The sequence below is a fragment of the Hylobates moloch genome, unplaced genomic scaffold (assembly GCF_009828535.3).
Source record: "Hylobates moloch isolate HMO894 unplaced genomic scaffold, HMol_V3 SCAFFOLD_14, whole genome shotgun sequence".
In the NCBI taxonomy this organism is placed as follows: domain Eukaryota; kingdom Metazoa; phylum Chordata; class Mammalia; order Primates; family Hylobatidae; genus Hylobates; species Hylobates moloch.
The window spans coordinates 66,657,503-66,673,911 of NW_026652289.1; the positions used below are offsets into that span (position 1 = coordinate 66,657,503).

Genomic DNA, 16,409 nt, shown 5'->3' on the forward strand with positions numbered 1-16,409 from the left:
TTTTAATAGACATTTTCAAATTATTGTGCAGGAAAATTGGTTCAGTTTATACTCCCACCAACAGGGACAGAGCTCCAGCCTCCCCCTTCCATTTGTCGTCTTTGCTAGTCTTTAGGCAAAAAATCTCATTGTTTTCATTACATTTTTTGATTTCTAGTGCTTTTGAATCTTTTATATGCTTATTGGCAATTTTTATTCTTGTGAGAAGTGTCTGTTTCTCCATTGCCCATTTTCTGTTGGAAACCATTTGTTTTTCTCTGAGTAATTTTATAAAATTATAAAATAATTTTATCTTTTAAAATCATTTTTCTGAGTAATTTTAAAGATTTCTTTATGGGCTTAGGATATAAACCTTTTATCTGTCGCTGAGGTTACAAAAACTTTCTCCTAGTAAGTAATTTGTTGTTTAGCTGTATATTTTCTTCCCTTTTTTAGCCACCCAAGCTCCAAAATCACATTTCACTTAATTAATTTATTTTTATTTTTTTGAGACAGAGTCTGGCTGGAGGGCAGTGGCATGATCTCGGCCCACTGCAGCCTCTGCCTCCTAGGTTCAGGTGATTCTCCTGCCTTAGTCTCCTGAGTAGCTGGGATTACAGGCACCCACCACCACCTCTGGCTAATTTTTTATTTGTAGTAGAGACAGTGTTTCACCACGTTGGCCAGTCTGGTCTCAAACTCCTGAACTCGGGTGATCCGCCCGCCTCAGCTTCCCAAAATGCTGGGATTACAGGCGTGAGCCACTGCGCCCGGCCACATTTCACTTAATTTTTTTTTTTTTTTGAGATGGAGTTTCACTCTTGTTGCCCAGGCTGGAGTGCAGTAGCATGATCTTGGCTCACTGAAACCTCCCCCTTCCAGGTTCAAGTGATTCTCCCCGCCTCAGCCTCCCGAGTAGCTAGGATTACAGGCATGCACCACCATGCCTGGCTAATTTTGTGTTTGTATTAGAGATGGAGTTTCTCCATGTTGATCAGGTTGGTCTCGAACTCCCGACTTCAGGTGATCCACCCACCTCGGCCTCCCAAAGTGCTGGGATTACAGATGTGAGCCACTGCATCTGGCCATGTCACTTAATTTTTATCCTGCTGAATGAAAGCATTTTAACTTACTGATTTTAGTATAAACAGGAGCACAACTGAATGTAATTGTCTACGTCTCACTCTGTCACCCAGGCTAGAGTGCAGTGGCATGATCGTAGCTACAGCAGCTTCAAACTCCTGGGCTCAAGCGATTTTCCCACCTCAGACTCCCAAGTAGCTAGGCCTATAGGCGTGCTAATTTTTAATTTTTTTTGTAGAGATGTGAATTCACTATGCTGCCCAGGCTGGTCTTGGACTCCTGACTCCAAGTAATCCTCCCACCTTAGCTTGCCAAAGTGCTGGGCTTACAGGTATGAATTACTGCTTCCGGCTGAGAGTTTACTTTTGTTTGCTAGTGGTGTTTTTGGTATCTTTTCATATTTGAGACTTTGGTGCTAGTGCTAAAGTATTACACTCACCATCTGAGGTTTACAGGACTTTTGTTTTAATATTAACAACTGTTTAGTTCTGCATCTTTGCAAGTATACACAATATGCCTACCAGGACTCTGCTTTATATCAGTCAAAAGCAAGAAATAATAAAGTAAAACTTTGCCTGGCTAGAGGCTTTGAAAGTATGGAGTATTCTGGTTTAATTCTATTAACTTGGAAGTACGAAGGTGAAAAAAATTCAAAATCTTAATTTCCTGTTGAATGCAATTTGAAAATACAGTCAGTGATTCCACTTTTCTTCTCTAGTAAGTTTGGACATTCAGATCTACTTGGTCTTTTATTATAGCACTCCTAGTGTGCCTTAGACTTATATTGTGAAGGTCCCTTTCTAAAACTTTAGATGTAGGAGGATGTACATGGTATTGTATAAGATCAGACTGGATGAGAACAGATACCTGTAAACATACTTTTTAGATTAAATCTCTGATTGCTACTTGTTTTCTTATTTAACTTATAAAAATAAAACACATTAGCTGGAGGGTGGGAGTAGGAAGGAGATTTATGTCTTTTAATTGCATGTCTTTGTTTCGTATCAAGACAGAACATACAGTATCCCTGGCTTTGGACCTACAGAAGGAAACACATTTTTCTACCTGCTGTATGCCAGAGGTTCCTGAACACCTGCAGGGTTTATTGCAGCACAGATTGCTAGGCCCTACTCCAGAGTTTCTGATTCATCAGGTCTAAGGTGGGGCCTGAGAATTTGCATTTATAAAAAGTTCTCAGGTTATGCTGGTGGTGCTGGTCCAGAGACTACATTTTTGAGGACCATTCTTGTATACTAACTGTAAATTGTAGAACTCTAGAAGAAAGCTTACTTTGGTCTGGGATAAGAAGCACACAGGTTATGGAGCAAATCATGAAAGATTCAGCCCTTGATCCCAGCCTAGTGTGGAATTCAGATAACATGCAATACCCAGTGACATAACACAATTCTTGGTTTTCACAGTTGCTGCAAGTCATAGCCTAGTATCAAGTGAGAAATTCAGTTTCATTTGCAAGGTTTGGAGAGGCCAGGTGATTCTAGTCAAATAGGATTCAGTGATTAACCCCTTGAGAGTAGGAGTTATCTATGTCCTTTTTCTCTCCCTCATCACTTAGTATTTAGCCTTACTTTAGAAGGGCCTTGTAATTTTTTTTTAAATGGGTAAAGAGCTTTGAGTGCTTATTAAATTGAAAAATGTGTGTTTTTAAAAATATTAGACATGTTTCTTGTTAAAAAAAATCTTAACAATAATGTAGGAGAATAAAATAACTTTTTCCAAAAAAGATAAATCATTGTGATTATTTTATCTTATTGGAATGTTGGATAATATAGTCTGCTGCATTAATCATCGAGCGTGCTGTGGGTTTTCCATTTTTATAGGATTTGTACCTCAATTGTGGTAATACTGGTAATTCTTGTGCTCCATTCGAAGATGAATAATAAAGGCCAAAATCAAAGACCTGGCATAGAAGCTGTATAATAAAGACAGCTCTGAAAGAACACATATACACACACATAGACACACACATATATATAAAGTACATGCAGATTTTTTTTTTTTTAAGTTTTAAAGTTTTTAAAGTGAAAGCCAGCCCTGCCCCTTTCCTGGAGTGGGCGGGGACAGCAGTTGCCTGTGCAGCTTTCCTTGTGAAACCACAGGTCCCTCTGGCCACACTGCCACCTGGCCATGCCTCCTTTCCCTTTTTTTTTTCCCTTTCCCTCCTTTCTCGTCAACCAGTGGGCTTGGAGCATTGAGGTGATTCCCTTATCCTGCGTTCTAGTGCAGCCCTGGTTACGCCTCCTCTGGCTCAGTCGCACAACTGCGTGGTAGCTGGCTAGAAGTGTTTAGTTTAGCAGTGGTTGCCAGGATTACACTGATGTGGTCCCAACCCCGCCTCCCTCCCTGCCCTGTGGTGTCGGAAGAAACCAACATAGGGAATTGGAAACAGCCGAGAAAAAAATGGTAAAATGCAGCCAATTGGTCAAGGCCAAGAAAAAAAGGTAAAATGCACGGGGTTGTGGCTACCTGACCCAGCCCTAAGCTCCCTTCGGCAGCAGGACCACTGCCAGGGTCCGTGCCACTCCTGAGGCATACCAGGCTGGGCCTCTGGGCTTCCACAACCAAAGTCTTTTCAGCCAGCCCTGCCCCCTCAGCAGCCCAGTCCCCACCCTCACTGGTCACCCCTGGGTGACTTTGGGCCAACGACTCCCAGGGCTCTCCACTCCAGATTTGGCCCTCACCTCCTGCCACCCCAAGCCAGACCTCCCTGGGCTCTTTGAGCTCACGTCTCCAAGCACCCCCTCCCCCATTCAGAGCAATGTGGGCCCCCCTGCCCAGGGAGGAGTTGTTGGGAGAAAAGCTAAGGGTTGGGAGAGAAGCTGAGGCAGGGCTTGCATGTCTGACATAATGCAAAAGAGTCTTGGAACATGTCCGGGATCCAGAGTATAAAACACCTCATGACCTTTGGAACACCAAACTCCATGCTAAAGAGTGAAAGTCTGCCCTGCCACACCACAATCTAAGCCCAGGGCATAAAACCCCTCATGGCTTGGATGGAATCCAGGGCTCAGGGCATAAAACCTCTTGTGGCCTCTGGAATGTGTCTAGACTTGCTGGCTCCTTGCTTCTAGCAATCCTAGGTTCATAAAACGATTGTATCTTAAACTAGAAGAACACATTTCCCATTATCTCAAGTAGCATAACATGTTCCATATACTTCAAAGAAAATGCTAAACCATCACAGCTGTAGCTCATTCACCTGATGCACTGCTTTCTCTCAACCCTGATATCCTCATTACCTGCTTCTTTGTTGGATTACCAATAAATGGCATGGGCTCCCAGAGCTTGGGGCCTTCGCAGCCTCCATACTAGTGTTGGCCCCCTGGTCCCACTTTATGCTTTAACTTGTCTTTTCTCATTCCTTTGACTCCACCGGACTTCATAGCCCCCACAGCCTGGTGTTGGGTCTGATCACCCCAACAAGGAGTGGAATGTAGTGTGTCACAGTCCCCCTGAGAACTGTCATTATTGCCACAAGACTGGCCTTTGATCTAGGACCCAGTCCCCTAAGTGTTCTCACCCCCTTTCTGGTTCCTCTGGTTGCAGCACAAATTTCCAACTGGAAGGGGAATGGGAACTATGGAACCTGGGAGCAAGAGGTTTCAGGTTGCCTTACTCCCTTAATTTCGACACTGACAGTGTGAAAAGCCTACACTCCCTGCCGCGCCCCCACCCCTGCCCCAACTGGTGAGCAAACATTGACAGTTGTCAATGGGAGAATGGGATTGGTTGGTTTCCTTCCAGGCTTCTACTCTTGAGACTTTAGCATTTTGTTTTCTGAGTTCTCTACCTCATATTTGAGTTCTCCATGGTTCTGAGACCAGACTGCCCTTCAGTCAGTGGTCTCTGGAGTGAGATCTGCTCATCTTCTGTGGAACAGATCTTGGGAAACTGAACTTGACAGCTTGAATCTTCCTCACCTCATCTCAACCTAGGGTACTTTCTGTGGCACAGGATAAATATGGGGCATCTTTCTGAAGCATCAGTTTCGCTTGATTCTCTTGCAAGAGAAAAAATAATATACTTAGGGGTGACAGTCACATAGATTTCTAAGAGTAGACCAGACTTCTCTCTGAAATGAGGCTTGGGTTGTCCTCTTTCTGAAAAATTCCCAGATTTAACAGAAAGGCTGCCTTCTGCCATGAGGATACATTGATGTAAAAGTTTAAGAGGTGCTGGTGCACTTCTTACTCTAACAGACATGAGAGGATGTGTGACTCTGAACCGCACAGAGTACAGTTCCTGCCTATTTCATGTTTACTTTTCTACCTCTGGTTTTGGTCCCTGGCAGCTGCTGATTCTTGGCAAAACCCCAGAGCTTGGATCAGAAGACTGAGTTTAAGTTTCATTATTGCCTTTTTTTTAGCCATCGTATCAATCCCTGTCTGTCACTAAGTGATTGTGACAACACCTTGTACAGTTGTTGGTGGCATTAAATCAGATGGTATATAAGAGTATTTTGTAAAAACTGTAACGTATGATGTGACTGTAGGGGCTTGTAGTTCTCATTAGTATTATTGCTCTTCTTTTCCAAAGTTGAGAGAATATCAGCAGAGGAACAGCCCTGGTGTTTGGCAGGAGTAAAGAGGAAGAAAAAGAAAAAAAATGGCAGTAGCACTGAGACAATAACTTCTGGTGGTTGCCACTCACCTGGGGATGTGAGTCTTGGCTGGCCAGGCTCCTGAGGGCAGGGGGCCCAAAGGGCAGTAGAGGGTAATTGTTAAGATCGTGGAAGAACTGTTGGGTACTGGTTAAGAATTCTGGGTTTGAATCCTACCTCTCCATCTGCTAGGGATACAATTTAGGGCAAATTGCTTGAGTTCTCTTTGGGCCTCCTTTTTCACATCTGTAAAACAGGGGTGGTATTGTTTTACATATATTTGTGAGTTTAAATGAGATTTGTTATTGCTGTTGTTTTTATGTTAATCCCTAGTACGGGGCCTGCTGTAAACACCCAGGACACCCAGGAAATGGTAGTTGCTGTTTGATTTTCCTCATCCCCAGTCTCAAGGGGGAAACCAGGCCAATGAGAACAGCCATTTGCCATCAGGCTGTCCCTTTAGGAGTCACTGAAAGGGCCCTAGCATGTGGTGAGGAGAGCCCCAGGCACTAGGATTAGGAGAAGATCTAACTTTTGAGTTCATCTTTGCCATCAGCTTGCTGAGTGACCACAGAAAAATCACTTCTTCCACTAGGCCTCAGTTTCCTCCTCTGTAAGATGATACTGGATAAGATCAGTGTCTTTCAAATTCGTTTTTTAGCTGGAGCCCCCTTTGTTCAAGTGAACCCTTACTCAGAAGTCTGGTTTTTCAAATAGAGGTGGAGGTCTTCTGGAGCTCTACCAGATTCATCACCCACGTCCTGGGCCTGAGGAGAGGGGTCCAGTGAGCATATTAAGAGCTGCACTGGTCAGGCGACCCCACTTTGTGTGACTGCATCGCTTAGGGGACTTTCCCATCTATTTGTTCCTGCCCCTGGCAAGGCAGCAGGTGGCCATTTGGTGGGAGGAGGTCAAAACCACAGGTTCTGCTTCAGCATTTCGTTTCCCTGAACCTATATCTTCCTCATTCCCTGGCTTTCTTGCCTCTCTCTAAGCGACTCTTTCTCCCCCACCCTTGTTTTTCCCTTTTCGCCTCCTGTAGATTCAGGACTTTGTGAAGGTGCTGCGTTCCCCACATTGGACAAGTGGAAGGTGAGGGAGTGCTGAGACTTCTCCCTGGCTTGCTCTCTCCAGCTGTGCATGCCCTTAGGCTTCTCTGGTTTGGGGGATACTTTGCCTTTGGCTTATTTTATTTTGCTGCCTTAACCTTCAACCTGTTTATGTCTGCTTCTTCACCTGCTTGATTGATTGGGTTTTTTCCTTCCCCCACATCTTTTATCATTTTAGAGAAGGTGTGACATACATTAAAGTTTAAAAACAATTTGAGAATGACTTTCAGAGCAGGCTGTGGGATTTGGGGCTTTTTGTTTGTTTGTTTTGAGATGGAGTCTTGCTCTGTCACCCAGGCTGGAGTGCAGTGGCACAATGTCAGCTTGCTGCAATCTCTGCCTCCCGGGTTCAAGCCATTCTCTTGCCTCAGCCTCCTAAGTAGCTGGAATTACAGGCGCCCATCACCATGCCCAGCTAGTTTTTGTACTTTTAGTAGAGACAGGGTTTCACCATGTTGACTAGGCTGGTCTCGAACCCCTAACCTCAAATGATCTGCCCTCCTCGGCCTCCCAAAGTGCTGGGATTACAGGCATGAGCCATCATGCCCAGCCTGAGATTTGGGCTTTTGAATGCCCACTATGATACTCTCAGACTAGGAGGGATGGAGAAAAAAACCCAACCAACTTTTAGGTTTTGCCCTAAAGGCAAAGATCATTAGACCACATAGAAATTTGTGATTTTTTAAAATTAATTCACTTTGGTTTAAGAGTAGAGAACATAGGGTTAAGATAAAATGAGTTCACATTACAGTTGGAAGGATTGAAGCTATTTTTTCAGAGGAACTAACTGTAAAAGATATGAGGTTAACCAAACAGATAAATGACCGAAACATTCTGCCCCTAATCTCTTTAAAATCAAATGGACACTTAGTCATATTCATTGGGCTCTTGATAGCAAAGACACTTTGCTAACTAAACAATGGAGAGAATAGATGAACAAGCTAGGCTGCACACTGAGTGAGGCAGACTCCTCTGAAGGAGGCAAGAGAGAATTTTGGAAAATTCCAAATGCTCAGCTGAAGGGTAGGTTGGTTCCGAATGGACTTGAGGCCAGAGGAAGTGGCATTTGAGGCTGGCTTGTAGATTTAAAGTGGGTAAACATTCATCCATAAGGGGAGTCGGGGAGGCAGGGGGAGCGGTGAGGTTATGGTCATCATTATGAACTCACAGAGCACCTTTCAGGAGCACAGGGAACCTGGTGGGGGGCAGGGCATGGGGGCACATGGGGCTAGGAGATGACTTCCTCTGGTTGTGATTTGGCATTTCCTTCATATCTAACTTGCCTGGGGGGCTCCTGACAAGCCAGAGGAGCAGGGCACAAATGGCGCCAGATCCTGTTGAAGATGGGCATGGGGAGGGGGAGTAAGACAGAGCACCCTTGGCTGCTGTTAGAGAGTTGTTCAGTCATCATACCTGTTACCCACCGCCGCAGTCAGTCAGGTCTGTCCAGGGGCTGTAACTCACCTTGCCAGCTCAGAGGAGATACTGAGTGGTACTGTGGGGAGCACAGGCCTAAGGACATCCTGCAGCCGTGTATTTGGCTTTCTCTGCCAATGGTCCAGCGGATTAGGGGGTCTGGAGCCTGTTTCCTAATGCTCTGAGATTGTGTGCCCAGCCCAGGTCTCTCTGTTCTGGAAACAAAGGCCCAGATCCACATATTTCCTTCTTGCTGTTTAGTCTTAGTTTTTGTTTTTGAGACAGAGTCTGGCTCTGTCTCCTGGAGTGCAGTGGCGGGATATCGGCTCACTGCAACCTCTGCCTCCTGGGTTCAAGTGATTGTCATGCCTCACGCCTTCCGAGTAGCTAGGATTACAGGCACCCACCACCATGCCTGGCTAATTTTTTTGTATTTTTAGTAGAGATGGGGTTTTGCTATGTTGCCCAGGCTGGTCTGGAACTCCTGGCCCCAAGTGATCCACCAGCCTCGGCCTCCCAAAGTGCTGGGATTACATGCATGAGCCACTGCACCTGGCTCCTTGCTGCTTTTATACCTTCTCCATATCCATAACTGTTTCCCATGTAAGTTTTTTTTTTAATTTCTCATTTTTATTACCACGTAAATTTTCTTTCTTTTTTTTTTTTTTTTTTTTTGAGATGGAGTCTTGCTCAGTCACCCAGGCTGGAGTGCAGTGGTGCGATCTTGGCTCACTGCAACCTCTGCCTCCCAGGTTCATGCCATTCTCCTGCCTCAGCCTTCCGAGTAGCTGGGACTACAGGCACCTGCCACCACACGCGGCTAATTTTTTGTATCTTTAGTGGAGACGGGGTTTCACCATGTTAGCCAGGATGGCCTTGATCTCCTGACCTTGTGATCAGCCCGCTTCAGCCTCCCAAAGCGCTGGGATTACAGGCGTGAGCCACCGTGCCCGGCCAACCATGTAAGTTTTCTACTCCAGGAGTATAGGTCTGTGATTGCAGTATCCTGAGTAGAGCTGATAACATCTCCAGAAGTAGGGAATAATGGAGAGAGAAAAAAAATCTTAATGGGATGAGACCATTTGAGGAGAGTAGGCTTTATTTTTTTTAAACTCCATTCTTAGCTATAAGACTTAAAATTATCTTCAGCTCTGCCAGCCTCTACAGCACTTGCTCTAAGGAGGGAAGCAGATTTGGGTTTTCAGAGGCCAGGACCGAAGGTTCCAGTGAGCAGGCAGTCCTTTCCCTGGAGCGAGGTGTAGCCACTTCCTCCAAACCCAGCTTCCCTGTCCAGGTCCTGGCTCCCTGGTGTTTTTCTCTTGTCAAGCTTAGCTGGTCAGCGAGCTTTTTCCACTGTCTGCCCACCTGGCCTGTTGGATATTAGAAGATCTCTAGAGCCAGATGCTTGGGCCAAGAGTAAGGCCAGAGCCTGGAGACAGGCCGGGTGGGGCTCTGGTCAAGCAAGTAGGTCCAGTTCGGGGCAAGGGAGAGGCTCCAAATGACTCCAAGTCCCGAATCCTAGGATGGTCCCCAGCTGCTGTTCCCAGGAAAGAAGTCCCACAATTTCTAATTCGCCAAGAGCCATAGGGCAGATGTCTTATGTCTGTTTTTTTGGGTGGTTTCTTAGTTGGGTAGATGTTTCTGGATGTAAAAGGACAGGGTGGGGGTGGTGACCATGGTTTATTCTCTTTTTACCTCCAGAGAGTGGGGAGAGGCTTCTAGTTGGGCAACTTTTTTTCCCTGAAAAGGCCTGAATCAGAAACACAGTTAATAGGCCAGGTGCAGTGGCTTATACCTATAATCCCAACACTTTGGGAGGCCAAGGTGGGAGGATCACTTGAGCCCAGGAGTCTGAGACCAGCCTGGGCAACATGGTGAGAACTTAGAGAGACAGGGTCTTGCTGTCTCACAGATAGCTTGTTCTCTAGGACCAAGTGGCCTTCCTGGGAACTGGGCTGGGGGAAGGCTGAGACTGGCCCTTTCCTTGAGGTCTAGGGAGATGCAAGATTGTTGGAATGAGCTTGGGAGCTTGGCTCACCCCACCCTGGGTGATTGTTACCAGAAATTGAATGACCCTCTTGTATGTTTCTTCCCACACAGAAACATGATGCTGACAATGGCCCTAATCTTACAGGTGAAACCAAGTGAGTGTCTCCTATTGGGGCAGCAGTCTCTAGGCCAAGGGAGTCAGGAAGGCCACTGCCCATGACCTTCTTTCCCATCAAGCCACCTGCACCTGTGACCCATGTCTCCACCCCTAGGACTTTCTCATCGACCAAGAGCCTGCAGTAACTCTACCAACAGCTCAATGGTGTTGCCTCTGAGATATCTCAGAAACTGAAGCCCAGAGTGGGGTGCAGGGGCAAGGAAAGTATGATAGAAAGAAACCGAGGCAGGGTTTCACAAGAGAGGGCAGATCCTGGGAGCAGCTGATTTGCTGCTGGGCAATGTTGAGGAAGTCACCTTTTCCCTGACCCTTCTCCCTTGAAGCTGTTCACATGAAGGAGCTGGACCACATGACTGGTTGCATCACTTTTTGCTGCAGAAGCACCAGATGAGAGCTGCTCTGAAGGGAGGGATGGTGGGAAGATAAGAACTGTGAGGGAATTTGGTACAAAAGAGTTATGGAATGAAGGGTTCCAGATAGGCAGAAAAGAAAATATTGCCAGTTGCTGGGGAAGAAAGGAAGTCAAAGGGCTTAGACACTGAGGGGCAGAACATTTCCACGCGCACTCTCATCTCTTGTAGTCAGCAACAGGTATCCACTAGGAGGGCCCTGCATCATCTTGTTAAGAATAAAAAGTTCCTCTTCAAAGTTTCCCTTTTTAAAAACAGTAAGTGTTAAGAAGAAGAATAGTTCCTTTTAAAAACTTCTCTCAAGTTTTCTTTTCTTTTTATGCTACAAACTAATAAATCTTTTAGTTTACTAATGACTCTTTGTTATGCCCTGGGTAGCTGTTAAATATAGTAGAGAAATAAGTGTACTCTATGTTTCTATGTCCTTATATATTAAACAAAGCCTAAGTTGTTTATTCTAGTTTCTAGTCTGCCTAGATATGCTCGGACATGCCCAGGCATGTCCCAGCTTGTAGCCTATGCCTTTTCCTTATTTGGAAATGTTATTATTATCCTAGTTTCCTGTACGTAACCCCCTCCCTTTCTTTGTTCTCCATTGTGCCATTACCTATTTAGGAAAGTTTTAAGATTTTAGCCAGTCAGAATCAGTTTAGATTGTGAGTTCCAGCTCCAGCCAATGGAGATAGGACACAGCAGTGGGGTCCTGATGCGTCAGGGATAAAAACTCCTGCTTTCCTTTGTTTGGTGTGCTCTCATGGCAATCTGGCTTGCAAACAGGATCCTTCTGCAGAAGTAAAATTGCCTTGCTGAGAAATCTTTTGTTTGTGTGTTCATGTTCCTTGTGACTCTGAATTTTCATTTCTAACAATCTGCTACCCTGAAGAATCTGGAGGTAAGAGGGCCTGGGCCAAGGTGCAGTGACCCTCTGGGCTAGCCCTCAAACCTCCTCCCACAGTGGGGGTTGGATGACCCTCTGCCCGCTGAAACAGCCCAACAGCTCCCAGCCCTAATGATTGCCCTTTCTAACTCTGCCTGCAGTCCTCCTCCAGCTCCTCCTCTCTGCATGCATTTCAGAGCTGATACCAAGAGGTAACAGTACCCTGGACTCCCGCTATCTAACAAACAATCAACTCAACAGAATGATTGAGAAATAGTTAAGAGTCCAGTAGGGTCCCCTGGTTCCACTCTGCCAATCTGGGCTCCAGTTTCCTCTTGGGGCCCTGAAGAAAGGGGCTAGAAGCACCCAGTGCCAAGGGCAAATAGCGAGCTGGGGGGCCCAGGTCTCAGCTGGAGGGACCTCAGAGCATGGAGCATGCATCATGGCTCTTCTGTTGCTGCCCTCTTTGCCTACTGTCTCTTCTCCAGACACGCCTGCTCCAGTCTTTGCCAGACACGCCTTGGGATTGTTGCCTCTTGGGGAAGTGCTAGTCTGACTGGTTGTCAGGAACTCTGTATTTCTGCCCTGACTCAGTCATTAATTTGCTCTTTGATTCTGGACAAGTCACCTCTCCTCCTTGGGCTTGCGTTTCTCCAGGAGGTAGAGAGTACCAAAGTCTCTGCTAGCTCTGAGAGTCCAAGATTTAAAGGTCCACTAGAATGTAAACCTCAGGGCCAAGGGATCCTGTCTGTTCTTTTCCATCCTATATCCCTGCTATGAAGAATTGTACCTGGCCCATATATGTTTAGTCAATGTTGAATGAATGCACTTTCTAAATCACAAGATGGCAGAATGGTGGGTTTTTCTCAGACTCCATCTATAGATGTCACTGGTAGAAGGTCATGACTACAAGTTGTCCAGGTTCTTGGAATTTTGAACAAAGAATTGGACAAAACGCCTAGCAAAGCCAAGAAAGAATGAAGCAACAAAAGAACCAAAGCAGGGATTTATTGAAAACAAAAGTACACTCCGCAGTGTGGGAGTGGGCCTGAGCAGCAGCTCAGGGGCCTGGATACAGAATCTTCCTGGGTCCAAATACCCCCCAGAAGTTTCCCATTGGCCACTTCATGCTCACCTCATGTAACTGAAGTGGTAGCCGCAATCAGTCTGATTGGTTGCAGAAAGCAGCCAACCAGAGGCTGAAGTGAAGTTACAAAAGTCACACTCCTGTGCAAACAATCTGATGGGTTGCAAAAAGCAACCAATCAGAGGCTAGGATGAAGTTACAAAGTTATACTTCTTTGCAAATGAAGACTTGACCAGCAATCAGTCTTACTTGTTGCAGACAGCCAATTTCCCATCTGCCTCACAGAAAAGGTCAAAGGTAGTAGCCTCCGTTTCTTTTGTTACTTAGACATGGAAAGTTAGGGTTTTCTTTTCATTTTGGTTCTAGGAAGTCAGCGTGAAACAGCCTTAGGTTCCCTGCCTCCAGACCTTATTTTCCTGCCTCACAGAGGTTTATGTTATTGTCCTTTTGAGAGAATCCAGATTCAGACTTTCAGTTCTGTGGCTGTGGGCCAAAACCAACAATGACCCAAATCCTCTGTCCTTGGGAGCTTGAGGAGAGTTTACCACTTCATGGTCCTAGTGGGTCTGAGAACTTGGCCTTTAAAATCCACTCCTGGCCTCTGCCTACTGCTTCATGGCCTGGGGAATAGAGTGGAGGGGGCCACCCTTGGTCACCTTCCTTTGACTCTCACAAGGAAACAGCACATCCAAGAAATTGTGGATCAACTAGAATCACACTAGTAATGTAATTTCTTTGCTCACTGCATGACTGCTGGGTTTGGAGGGCACTCAGATGTAGAGGTGCCAGTCTCGTCTTGCCGACACCCAGCCTGGGGAAGAAGGCTCACCCCCCAGATTCCACCTCATCCCCACAGGGTCCCTGATAACCTGGTCCCATGGGTGGGCCTGTCCTGGGGCATTGGTGGCATTCTGGAGGCATGTCCTTTGCTGTGCCATCTCTGCCTCCCCCTAGTAAGAGCTCTGTCTTCCTCTTCCTATAGGAAAAGCAAGAAAGCCAGCAAAACCAGGGAACCCTAAAGAGGCAGTTAGAGGTGAGTGGAGGATGTGAAGTTCCCTCTTGTTGCTTTCCTTCTCTTTCAGCACTTGCTTGGCTTTTCTCCCAAATGTTCAAATTCAGAGAACCAACATACTGATGTCTGAGAAAAGAAAATTAAATACTGAACTGTATCATATGCAACGTGCTGCCAGGCAGTTTGAAGGTGGGAATCTGGGCACCCATCATCCTTCAACCTGGTGCTTTGATAGGCCTTTAGGGGGAGTCCTTTGGGCTCCATCTCAACCTCTTTCATTTCAGGAGAGTCCATGGATCTGGCCAGCGGCCTGCAGTATTCCCAGCAGTGTGTGGGAGAGTTGGATTGGACTCTTTGCTGTCTCCATGCAGCAGAAGAACACGGACAGTGTGAGTCCTACCACCTGCCCCATCCCTTGGCAGCCCAGCTTCCCAGATGGAGGAGTGAGGGACCTTTAGGTCCCTTCTGCAGGATGGAGTGTCCTGCCCAGAAAGCAGCATGGGCCATTTCTCATTGCTTTTGTGTGTGGTTGCTAGAGGCAGCCTGGGGCTGAGTTGGCTGCTGTGGATGAGTTGGGGGAGCAAGCAGAGCTTGGACGTGGAGCACTGGACGCAGAGCTTAGAGGCCAAGTGCCTACCCTGCCCTTACTTGGCTGTGGCCTTTGCCAAGTCCTAGGTGTGGGATATGGTACTTCCACTGTGAAAGTACAGAAGAGTATCTTTAGTATGTTACCATTTGTGTAGAGAGAAGGAGCACGTGTATGTGTGTGTGTGTTGTGTGTAAGTACTATGATAATATACATAAAATGTGCTTGAAAGTGGTCTCAGAGCCAGACTGGGTCTGGCTGCATTTTATTGAGGCTCAAAAATAAGAAGCAAACTAGGAAAGAAGGGAATATATTGCTGTAACCAGATATAGAGAGAAGGCTGGAGATAATTCCACCAGACCAACTCGAAGTGTTACGATATTCTTAGTGTTTACATAGGTTGGGGTTACGTGTCTACGTACAGTATAGCATTCGCCTAAGTCTATTGATAACTAATTTTGTTTCAACTAGAAGGTCAGAGGCAAAAAATGCTTTCTAAGTCTTATTAAGCTGTGAAGTCCCTGGTACCTTCAAGACCTGCCTACTGTGGTACTGGAATGATTATTTCTATCTTATCTCCCTTATAGCTTGGTCCGGAGACTGCCTTAGACTCTCCGATGAATCTATTCAAACAGCTGCCACTGTTCCTTGACTCGTCTCAGATTCTGTCGATCCGAGACTAGGAATATAAGACTGTCCCTATTATTTTGACTTGCTCCAGGTTAGGGAGAAGCCTATGCAAGGGTCCTACTGACCATATGTTTCATTTTTAGCTTTGATACCTGGGCACGGATTTCCCTAGGTTTAACTATTTGCTCAATGTTAAGGCAGCTCTGTGGAAATTTGTTTGTATAACTGGAGTGCTGTGCAGGGCTGTCTGTGTGACTGTCATGAAGGCCTGTCTGTGTGACTATCAGGGAGAATTGGCCACAAAAGGATTCATACAAAACTCAGGAGAGAGAAACAGGGTGGCTGGGAGATGTTTCCCTTCTGTACCTTCTGAGTTTTGGACTATGTGAATTTATCATCCTTTCAAAAAGTGAACAAAAAATTTCCTCCTTCCTTTCTGTGTCCCAACCCCCAGTGAAAAAAAGGGCTTAGAGAATCAGATATACCTGGGTGTTCAAATCCCAGCTCTGTCTGAGTGATCTTAGGCAAGCAATTAACCTCTAATACCCCATGTTTTTTTATCTACACAATAGAGGTAATAATAGTAACTGTCTCATATGGTGGTTGTGAGAATTAAATGGGATTGCTAGCATGCTGCCTGGTGAAGCACTCAAAGGTTCAAACAGTGGTAGTAATAATGGTAATAACAATAGCAATATTCTCTGATCTCTCTGGGCCTCTGGTAGCCAGCTACAAATTCGATCTCTTTCCCTGTCCCTTCCACCCTTATTGAGTTCTTTGAGAAACAAATGAGACTATAGGCTTGGAAATGCCATGAAAACATGTCAGCTGTGATTGAGAGTAAGGAAGTGTTAACTGGGGAATAGTTATTATAGCTACTGTTACTGGCCAGCCAGCTGCTCCTCTGCCTGTTATATCCTGACTTAACCTTTCTGTATTTGCAGTATAACAAGGAGGTAACCAAAGACAGCGATGCCCTCAGGCTGGAGTTATACAAGAACAGGTAGGATGGGGGAGGGTGGGATGGGAGATGTGGGGCCCTTAGCATTGGTGATGTGCTGGGAGGTGGGAGGGGTGCAGGTGAGCATGGTGAGGTTGTCATACAAGTTTGCATGTGTGCACAGGCTAAGCTCTAGTGCGGGCTGTGCCCCTGACTCATGGTTTGGCCTCGGGGAATTCATATCTTCTCTCTGGACTGCCACCTGTGACTTTTGATTCCTGAGGTCCCTTCCAATGCCGCGGTTCTGTGGTTGTGGGACGAGGTGAGGATAGAGGAGCAGTCCTTTCTGCTCTTCATTGATTTCACAGTAGTCCTTTCTGTTCTTCCTTCATTCCTTTCTCTACTGCCTCTGGCCATAGCCAAAACAATGAGGACCGGAAGCAGAAGAACTCAGAACTAGAAGAGAAGCTTCAAGTCCTAGTGACCGAAGATTTA

General features: G+C 45.9%; 1 long non-coding RNA gene across 1 annotated transcript; it reads left to right on the top strand.

Moving 5' to 3' along the window:
* Positions 1–8,865: 8,865 nt before the first annotated feature.
* Positions 8,866–16,409, top strand: LOC116482278 (uncharacterized). The gene is made up of 6 exons (XR_009209697.1): positions 8,866–9,167; positions 10,306–10,349; positions 13,729–13,779; positions 14,043–14,147; positions 15,919–15,977; positions 16,334–16,409. It is a non-coding gene; the product is annotated as an uncharacterized LOC116482278 (long non-coding RNA).